At 40.2% G+C, this 9,855-nt stretch overlaps 1 pseudogene; it reads right to left on the bottom strand.

The window, feature by feature from the left end:
• Positions 1 to 1,015: 1,015 nt before the first annotated feature.
• On the bottom strand, positions 1,016 to 2,413 carry LOC110774587 (uncharacterized; annotated as a pseudogene).
• Positions 2,414 to 9,855: the final 7,442 nt, after the last annotated feature.

Here is a 9,855-nt window from a genome sequence, read left to right as displayed (position 1 = left end):
TGTTGGTAGCGAGGGCAACGGGGGCAGTGTGTTTGGCAGAGACGGGATTGTAGGGATTGCCAGTGCTGGCGGTGGAGCTGCTGCTGGTGTGTCCAAAAGGTGGCGAGCTGCTTGGCTCATTTGGGTGCTCGAGACTGCCAATACCACCACGAAAGAGAAAATGAAGCAAAGCTTGGGAAAAGCCATGGTTGAAGTTGAGAGGAGAGAAAAGCTTGAAGGAGCTGGTAAGCAAAACTAATAATTCAAATGTTGTTTCTTGTTGTGAAGAGGAGAGTGTCTCCCTTGGCTTTATATAGACAGAAAAAATATGAGTTTGATGAGTTGTGGTTGGATGAAGTGGGAAAAAGCATTAGTTAGTTTACCTCCCTAACTTATAATTAATTAATTGGTTGCAAATTCAAACCAAAGTTAACCAACTCACAAGAAAGGCTTTTCAAACTCACGCAAGCCACAAGTCATCTATATGCCAAATTAAGAGCAAAAAAAACATATCAAGGGGCCCGTTTCAATTTGGGTTGAAAAAACTCTGGAAAAAACATATATAAAAGCACTCGCAACATATATATGTTGGTCATGTTACTGAGTGAAATGAATTTTAATTTGAATTTTGTATATATATATTTTCTACATTGGAGTAGAAATTGTATTGTTAAGGTATTGAATTCGAAAGACCATGCTCAAGTATGGGTTGATTAGACTCAACATTGGTTCTTTTCATTTGACTTTGCTATATATATATATATATATATATATGCGGACGTCCAAACGTTATTATTGTGCCATGTATTTTGTACTACCCCTCCCTCACTTCCTTTCTGTTTACAATAGCATCCTCACAATAATAATGTAGGGACGTCCGAATGAGAGAATAATATCATAGACTCTCAATCCCACAAGAAGAGCTCGAAATCAGCTTCTAATCCAAATTTCATAAGATTTTGCAGAGGCATGAATTGAAAATCCAAAACATCATAAAAAAAGGGTTTGAATAATCCAAAAAGAAAGGCATTGCATCTCATCATTTAAGCAGCAGATCTGTGATGCACTAGCCATCCAAAATAACCAGGCAAAACAAATTAAACCAGCTAAAAAGGAAACATCTTATTACAGAAGCTTCAGAATGTCAACTCCAGTACTTGAGGTGCTAAGCTGCATTGACATTCCCCCTAAGGAACACATGGGTGAGAACTGACTTTGACAGCAATGACACCTTAAGCAGTTTCACACCCTAAGAAAGCAAAACAAAAAAACATTGTTAATGTGGACAAAAGCTAGATTACAACTTAGAGAATATATCTCTGACATCCAGCTAGAACCAAATAGAATTGAAAATTCAGATTATTTAACCAAATTAAAAAAAAAAAAGAAGTTGAATTGGAACAAGACTCAAACCATGGTTCAGGACTCAAAACATGTCCATCAAATGAAAACAGGGATGAAAAGAAAACCCAATCCTAGGTTTTATTTTAGGGCTAGAAAGGGAAAACTATCTGATCAAACTATCGTTTGGAGTACTTATTGTCATGTGTTACCACTTTGAAGATGCAATTCCTATTTTGTATTTTATCTTTCCAATCTCAAGTTCGAATCCCCTTCCCTACCTCGATCAAGAAAAAAATATTGGTATCCACGAAAGCAAAGGGTCCAAAGGGGTGCATATCCAATATATAGGCACAGAAAAAAACATAGAAGTACAAAGATGGGTTGGAGATGCAAGTGAGCCAGGCAGACCATGGATCGAGCAGACGGTTAATAAAAACATTTGCCGACGTACCTCATTCATGCCTAGATCAACAACCTTCTCCTCAAGGACCCCGACATCCTTAACATTGAACCTGTTGAGCAGGCCGATACCAGAAATAGTAGACATGGGCTTCACTTCGAGATCATCCATTATCATATATGTAACAAGGCCCTTCACATACCCTACCGTGCCAGCACCGGAATAAGTAGCCTGTACCGCACTAGTTGGTGAATCAACATAAGTAGTGGTGGTGGAGATGGAGTAATTGCAGCTAGGACATTTGGCCTTAGGGTCTTCAGCCACATAACCGTGGCTTCTACTATTCGAACACATATAGATCATCTATCTAACATCGGATTTGACATCGGTTAACAAACCAAGGATGTTAGGTCCAGCAGCAGCAGGTTCTTTTGGTTTCAGGAGGGCGTCTTTGTTAAGATTGGGTTGCAAATATTCATCGTTGAGAGTTTCAACGCTCTCATAAAGTTCGCCTAAACTACCAACCATGGCCTCCTTAGAGAGCAGCCTAATGATAGTGCCAGCGGGAAGAGACAGGAGAGTGAAGAGAAAGTCCACAAAGTCCTTACCCGCTTCAGCAAACAGGACTTTATTGCGCGTTGTGTCAATGAGGAGCTTCAAACTAACAGTGCCAGACTTTGAGGTTGCCATCGAAAAAATGAGAAGGTAAGTGTCAACTTGGAGATTGTATATATATATTGGGTGCCATGGGAGTCCAGCCCATGATGGAGCAATTACTAATCCTTAGAGTTCTCTAGAGTATTAATAGTGGTACATGAAGGTTGAAATGACTCTTCATATTCCAATGCAAAGCATTGAATTTGGTGGCTGCTGCGTATCCATACATTTAAATGTATTAAATATGGAATTATGAAGCCCTCTTACTACCGTACGTAATGCTATATAATTGGTGCATTGTATGTGTGGTGCATTGATGATGGAAATAAACTTGGGATTTTAAGAGCATTCACAGTCATGTTTTCTATTTTTTAGTTAAATTTTAGCTAAAAACATATAAATATTATTTCAGGAACTCTCTATAAAATTTAAACTCCAATCATGCAATCTAGTTTAGGGAGTCATAAATGCTATAACTCTTTTTTAATTAGTCCATCTCTATTAAAAAATAATATAAAAAATAGTTAGCATTAATTAAAGGTTTGAAATACTCATTAAATAAAGCAGCATTAAATTATAGTGAGCCACTAGGAGTCCTTTCTCTCTCCTCAAATTTAGGAGCTCCTATAGGTTTCCTTATTTTAGGAGGTGAATAGGGAGCATGATTGGAGTTGTGTTTTTCCAATTCCTTCCTAAAATTTGTCTAAGGAGATGGTTTAGGGAGCCCATTGTGGATGCTCTAAGAGCATCCATAATCATGCTCTCTATTTTTTAGTTTAAATTTAGCTAAAAACATGTAAAAGCTATTTTATGAGCTCTTTATAAAATTTAAACTCCAATCATGCTCTCTAGTTTAGGGAGTCATAAATGCTATAACTCTTTTCTAATTGGTCCATCTCTATTAAAAAATAGTTAGTATTAGTTAAAGGTTTAAAAACTCCTTAAAAAAAGCAGCATTAAATTATAGGGAGCCACTAGGAGTGCTTTCTCTCTCCTCAGATTTAGGAGCTCCTAGAGGTCTCCCTATTTTAGGAGGTGGATAGGGAGCATGGTTGGAGTTGTATTTTTCCAATTCCTCCCTAAAATTTGTTTAAGGAAGAGGTTTAGGGAGCCTATTGTGGATGCTCTAACAAAAGTTAGAATTTCTAAATTGACATGAACTAGTTCCCGTGTTTAGATAAAAAAAAACATAGAAATTTAGGACCCATTCGTTTAAGTTTTGAGGGCCCATTTTCATTTTTAGAGAACAAAAAAAAACCATGAACCCGTTCGGTGGGCTAAAAACAGAAAACACTGAGAATGTTTTAATAAAATGAGAACAACGTCACTTGTACTTCTGGAAAACAGAAAAAAGATGTTTTCATTCTCCCAAAAAACAGACACCTAAAACACGATGCTGCTCAATCTCTTGTTCAATCTTCTCTCCCCATCACTCTACCCTGCAAAACAAAAACGAAAATCAAACCCATCACAGCCATGACTGTTAGACCATCATCACGGCCACCGCCACTAACCCTGCCACTGTCACCAAACCTCACAGACTGTGAAACCCTATATATATATATATATATATATATATATATATATTAATATGTGTAGGGGCTTTTTTTCTTCCGGCAGCTACTACGGGCCTGGGCTGCCGTAAATAGCAAAATGGATGAAATTGCCCCTTGAGTCTGAGTTCAGAGATCATGCCCCAAAATGCTTCGAAAGGGTTGTAAAGCCTTAGGAAACACCTTGGTTACCTTCACCAACGAAAAGAATGGCTGCTTACAGATAAATTCTTGGCTTAGCATGAGAAGCTTGTGGCATGGGAGCAAAATCGACATGAGTTTAGCACCGAAGAGAAAATTGAGTGTTCTTGGGAGAAAAAGGGGTATTAAGGTAGGAGATGGAGAGTTTGCAAAGAGGTTTGGCTGAGAAAGGAGGGAAGGAAAGGAAAAGATGGCTTGGGCGCTATTTCCGGCAGCTCGACAGTGACTCTGTCAAATGTCAGAATAGCATGACAAAGGGGAAAGCTGAGGGAGGAGATGAACTAAGCACGAAAATTGCTGGGTTTTGCATGCAAGAGAGGAAGCTTGCTCTCTGGTTGTGTGTTGTCATGATGGGTAGGAAATGCCCCTTTTTATAGGCGCTGGAAACTACCATTTTTCAAGAAACCCTAATGGCTTCTATCCAATTTGGCCAAGTTTTTCCCTTCCTTTCTCCCCTCATCCCTTCAATCATCCTATTTTGGTGAAATCCACTCTACCCAATCCCACAAAATCATGGATTTTTGGGAGCTCAAGACCCTTTCCCGCAGCTACCTCAAAACTCTCATTTTCAGCCATCTCCTTCCTTTCCTTTTTTCCTTCTTTTTTATGGCCAGGTCTGATGGGGGAAAGAAATGGGTATGTACACTGGTTTGAAGGGTGTTTTGCTCAAGTATCCTTTGGTTTTTGGATGGATTGTGTTGGGATTTGTCTTTGGCCATGTGCTGGAGGCTCCCAGCAGTCCACTCACATGGGTAGCTTTGGTTTTCTCATTGTTTTTGTTTCCAGCTAAGTGCTGGAGAGATGGCAGATATTTTCCTTGGTTACTTGGGGCTCTCTAAGGTGATGGGTTAGTTTGTCAAAATAAATGGGCTAACCTCAATAAGTGTTGGCCTATTCTTTGTTGAGGTGTTGGGCTAATTTGGTTAAGCTAATGGGCTATTTCGGTTGGGCTTTTTGGTTGGGATATTTTCTCTTTGTGCTCACCCACATGTTTGGGCCTAAGAAATGGGCCTGAGTTCCGAGGCTCCCAAGCAACCCCGGGACTTCCATTTCTTGGCCCATCAATGGGCCTCATGTCAACTTATTACCATCCATACCACAACCCACTCAAGCAAGCCCCAGGCATCTTGCGTGGCTTGGGCCCACTTAAGCTTGTAGCATGGCGTGTTGCTTATTTGCTTGGCGTGGCATGTGTGCAAGCGCGTATGACGAACTTTCGCATGCCCAAATTAGGTTTCCTCTCGATAAGGTATTGCATTGGGCCAAGAATTTATTTGGGCCGAACCGTGGATTTTTTGGGCCTCAACATTAGCCCCCTTGATTATTGGGGCCATGAATGTGTATTGAAATGGTCCGAATAATCAATTTCCAGCCCAAAATAAATTGTAGTGGCATGGCATGGCATGGCATGGGTTTAGGAGCAACTCAAGGATGACCAGTTAAGGGTCTCTGAAATTACAGCCAGGTCTTTTCCGGGAAGGTTGGAGGGGTCGCAATGGTCCCGCTTAAAACCCAATTCTTCTTAAACACCGAGGGTGTTTCCTTAAAGAAATTTCCTAGACACTGTAATTTTGGAGGTCACTTACTAGAGTTACCAAGAGTTTGCCCATTTTGTGGCATGACAGAGAAGAAAATGCTTGGTGGATTAGCTCAAAATAACATAGCTTGCATGATTTATTTGCTTAAGTGACTAGAGAGGCTTGATTTTAGATCGTATGCTTGGATGCTTGGCATTGGCATGTATGCTTGGCTCGGGCTTGTATGCTTGGCATTGGCATGTACGCTTGGCTTGGGCTTGTATGCTTGGATGTTTGGCATTGGCATGTACGCTTGGCTCGGGCTTGTATGCTTGGATGCTTTGCATTGGCATGTACGCTTGGCTTGGGCTTGTATGCTTGGATGCTTGGCATTGGCATATACGCTTGGCTTGGGCTTGTATGCTTGGATGCTTGGCATTGGCATGTACGCTTGGCTTGGGCTTGTATGCTTGGATGCTTGGCATTGGCATGTGCTGGAAGGATGTTTGAAATAGGGCAGGTGTTGGAAAATGTTTTGTTTGGCATGGAATAGGTGTTGGAAATTCTCTGCTTATGGAGTAGGTGCTGGAAGAACGTGACTTGGCTTGGCATGATTAGCTTGGATTTGCAATGAGGACGTGGATAATCTAATGGTTGAGTTGAATCAAGATATAGCTTGGTCTGGCATGAGGGTTCACTCTTCTGGCAGCATGAATATAGAGCTTGTGCTATTTTCCAGAAGCACCTCGTACAACGCATCATTATCTTCCATGTTTTGCTTGGCTTGAATCTTGGTTATTGGGGTTTTGGAATTGTTGGTGGTGATTGCACTGAATTCATTCCTCAGCCGCCAAGTGCACCATAATCATCAGAAAAAGATTTGATTGGCATGAGTTGCAAAAACTATTGCAGCGTGGCCTTCTGAGTATTTGTTTAGGTCATTGCATGGCGTGGTGAACTTAGGATATCCCTTTGTTGCGATGGTGACAATTTGGCATGATATGGTGATAGCATGGCTTCTTCTCTGTGCTTCCAGCAGCTAGAACTGCCAAGTTCTAACATTGTCATTTTTATGATGACTGTATTGCTTGAAAAGCTTGATATTGTGATATCTGGTTTGGTTTTCTTGAAATGTTTGTACCAAGTGAGATGCTTGAGTTGCATGGTTTGTGTGAATTGATTCACAAATGCTTGTATTGATGCATGGTGGGTTGAAGAAGAGATACAGGCTTGAGAGAGCATAAGAGAGCTGGGCACATTATCTCCTTGACTGGCTTGGCCTTCACGTGGGCAAAATTGTGTTGCCCCTTCCTTTTGAATTTTTTATTTGCAAGTGGCTGCTCTCTTTTCCTTTCATTTGGCATGGCATGCTTTATTTTCTGATTTTCTCTCACTCTTCTTTCTTCTTCTTCTTCAAGACCCAAACCCGTGGGTATTGTTCATCGACATAGAAGTCAGATTTTTGAAGCTCGGATCAAAAAACTTCCTTGATAAAAGTTGTTCATCTGCTCGAGTAATTTAGCCTGTAAAAATTTGAGAATTTTTTGAATTTTTCTGATGCCTCAAAGCTGGTCTGAAACTTCTGCACTCATCCATGGCTGGTGAGTTTCTGCAGATTCTGCTTCTTCATGTATCTTTAATTTCTGATCCTCGGATGATTTCACTTGCTTCTCAAACTGTGCTCACAATTATGTTGTTTATACCATATCCAAAATTGAAGATCATCCAACCATTGTAGTGTTCTCTGCCTTCATTTTTCTGATGCATGCTCATGAATTGATGTTGATGCTTTGTTGCATGTTTGTTTTCTATGCTTGAAGCTTGAATTACATTGCACTTCTCAAAACTGGTGAGTTAGGTACTAAATTTTGAGGCTGAGCTTTCGATTTAGGATTCTAGCTTGGTGATAAACAAGACTCATACAAGCTCACTTGGGGTAATGCATGCCCAGTGTTTGTGAAAATGTCTTACAGAGCTTGTGTGCTGATCTTTGAACTTTCGAAATGTTTCTCTTGGAATATAAGTTGGAGGTTTTGACACATGAAAATAGACTTCTCAATGGTTGTGTTGGAACTGGTCTTGTGCCATTTGAAGGAAAATTGAATTTTTGGTACAATTTCAAATGGCTAAGCTGCTGAAATTGTGCAGTTTCTGCTGCATGGCATGTTTTGGGAATCTGTTTGACATGCTTCCCTAGCTCGAAATGCAATGAAATTTTGGAAAAACGAAGCTTGATATGTCTAGTTCTAATCTGGAAAGTTTGGGACTTGTTGGTTGTAAACTTGATTTCTAGTGATTTTCGAAAGGTGGGATGTTCCAGCTAGAATGGTTGGAAAGCTTGTGTATAAGTTTCGCTTGGCATGTTGCTTTTGTCTGAGAATTTAGCATGTCCTTTCTCTTGGCATTGAGTGCTGATCTGGGCATTGCTAGAGCATGATCTTGAGCAATATTGTTGTGAGAGCATGATGTTGAATGGCATTGTTGCATGAGCATGAGTTCTTCAATTTGCTTGAGCTGCGTGAATTGCTTGGAATACCTTAATGAAATGTAGTTGCTTGGCATATGGATTGGTATTACACCCTATGAATTTGTCAAATGCTTGATAGCTAAGTTTGCTTGAGAAAATTATGCTTCCAGCGCCTCCCTTTGTGTATGAATACCTTTTCGGTGCCTGATTTTGGCTAACGTATTCTCTTGTTCAGAATCTCTAAAGCATGAGAAAGCATGAGAAGTCAAATTTTCTAGGATTTTGATAGCATCAAAGTGAGTTTTGGATACTTTCATCTTGACTTGCAATGTGAAGGCTTATGGAAGATTTGAATTGCTTGGCCAGAGAGACTTTGGATGAGACAGAGAACAAGCTAGTTGTTGGGGCTGCTTTGAGTTTTCTTTCAGAGATGTAATGAGTTTGTTGAATTGTTGCAAGGATAAATTGAGCTTTGGGGGTTAAGGAGCATATACACTAGCATGATGTTTGAAATAGGGCAGGGGCTAAGAAGATTTGAAATAAAGCAAGTGCCAGAAATTCTTTTCTTGTAGAGTAGGAGCTGGAAGAATGTAAGAAAATATGCTTCTGGCACCTCTGTTTTTTTTTTTTTTTTTTTTTCACGAATACCTCTCCAGCATCTGTATCTTTTTTAAAGACTTGATTTAGAGGTTCCAAAGCATGAGAAGAACAAGCTAGTCGTTGAAGTCACCTCAAGTGTTCTTTTAGAGGTGCAATGAGGTTGTTTAATTGTTGTAAGGATGGATTGAAATCGGGTAGAGGCTAAGAAGGTTTGAAAATAAGGCAAGTGGTGGAAACAGTGATGAATGAATGTATATAGCTTGGACTTGGTTGACGATGTGAATAATGTTGAATCACAGCTCTCGGAACCGAGGCATTGCTTGGTTTAGCATGAGAAACTTTGAAGTGCTTGTGCTTGACTATTTTTTTTTCAATTGGCAGGAAGGCCCCAAGTCATTTGGAACTGAATTTTGACTCCTTTTTTTTTTTTTTTTTGCAGATTTGCTTGGCAAGAAGCCCCCAAGTATTTTGGAGTTTGCATGTGTAGTTCGCTTCAATGGCATGAATGACGGATTTGCCTAAGCCCCCAGCCCTTGTACAAGATCTGTTTTGCTTGAGAATGGAGATCTAAGACACAAGAAAAAAAAAGCACATGTCAGTCACCCATGTTATGCTTGTTCTGCAAAGTAGATAGCCAACAAAAGGAAAAAAAGAAAAAGAAAGAGGGAATGTTCTTATCTCTTTATTCTCTCTGATTTTTTTTGCTTCTAGCCTTCTTCTTCGGAGGCGTTGGTGAACATAACGGCCTGATCCCCAGCAGAGTCGCCAATTTATGTAGGGGTTTTTTTTCTTCCGGCAGCTACTACGGGCCTGGGCTGCCGTAAATAGCAAAATGGATGAAATTGCCCCTTGAGTCTGAGTTCAGAGATCATGCCCCAAAATGCTTCGAAAGGGTTGTAAAGCCTTAGGAAACACCTTGGTTACCTTCACCAACGAAAAGAATGGTTGCTTACAGATAAATTCTTGGCTTAGCATGATAAGCTTGTGGCATGGGAGCAAAATCGACATGAGTTTAGCACCGAAGAGAAAATTGAGTGTTCTTGGGAGAAAAAGGGGTATTAAGGTAGGAGATGGAGAGTTTGCAAAGAGGTTTGGCTGAGAAAGGAGGGAAGGAAAGGAAAAGATGGCTTGGGCGCT

This window comes from Prunus avium, chromosome 6 (genome assembly GCF_965620075.1).
Source record: "Prunus avium chromosome 6, drPruAviu1.hap1.1, whole genome shotgun sequence".
NCBI classification, from domain to species: Eukaryota; Viridiplantae; Streptophyta; class Magnoliopsida; order Rosales; family Rosaceae; genus Prunus; species Prunus avium.
Note: the sequence above shows the minus strand (reverse complement) of the source record. Positions and strands in the feature narration are given on the sequence as shown.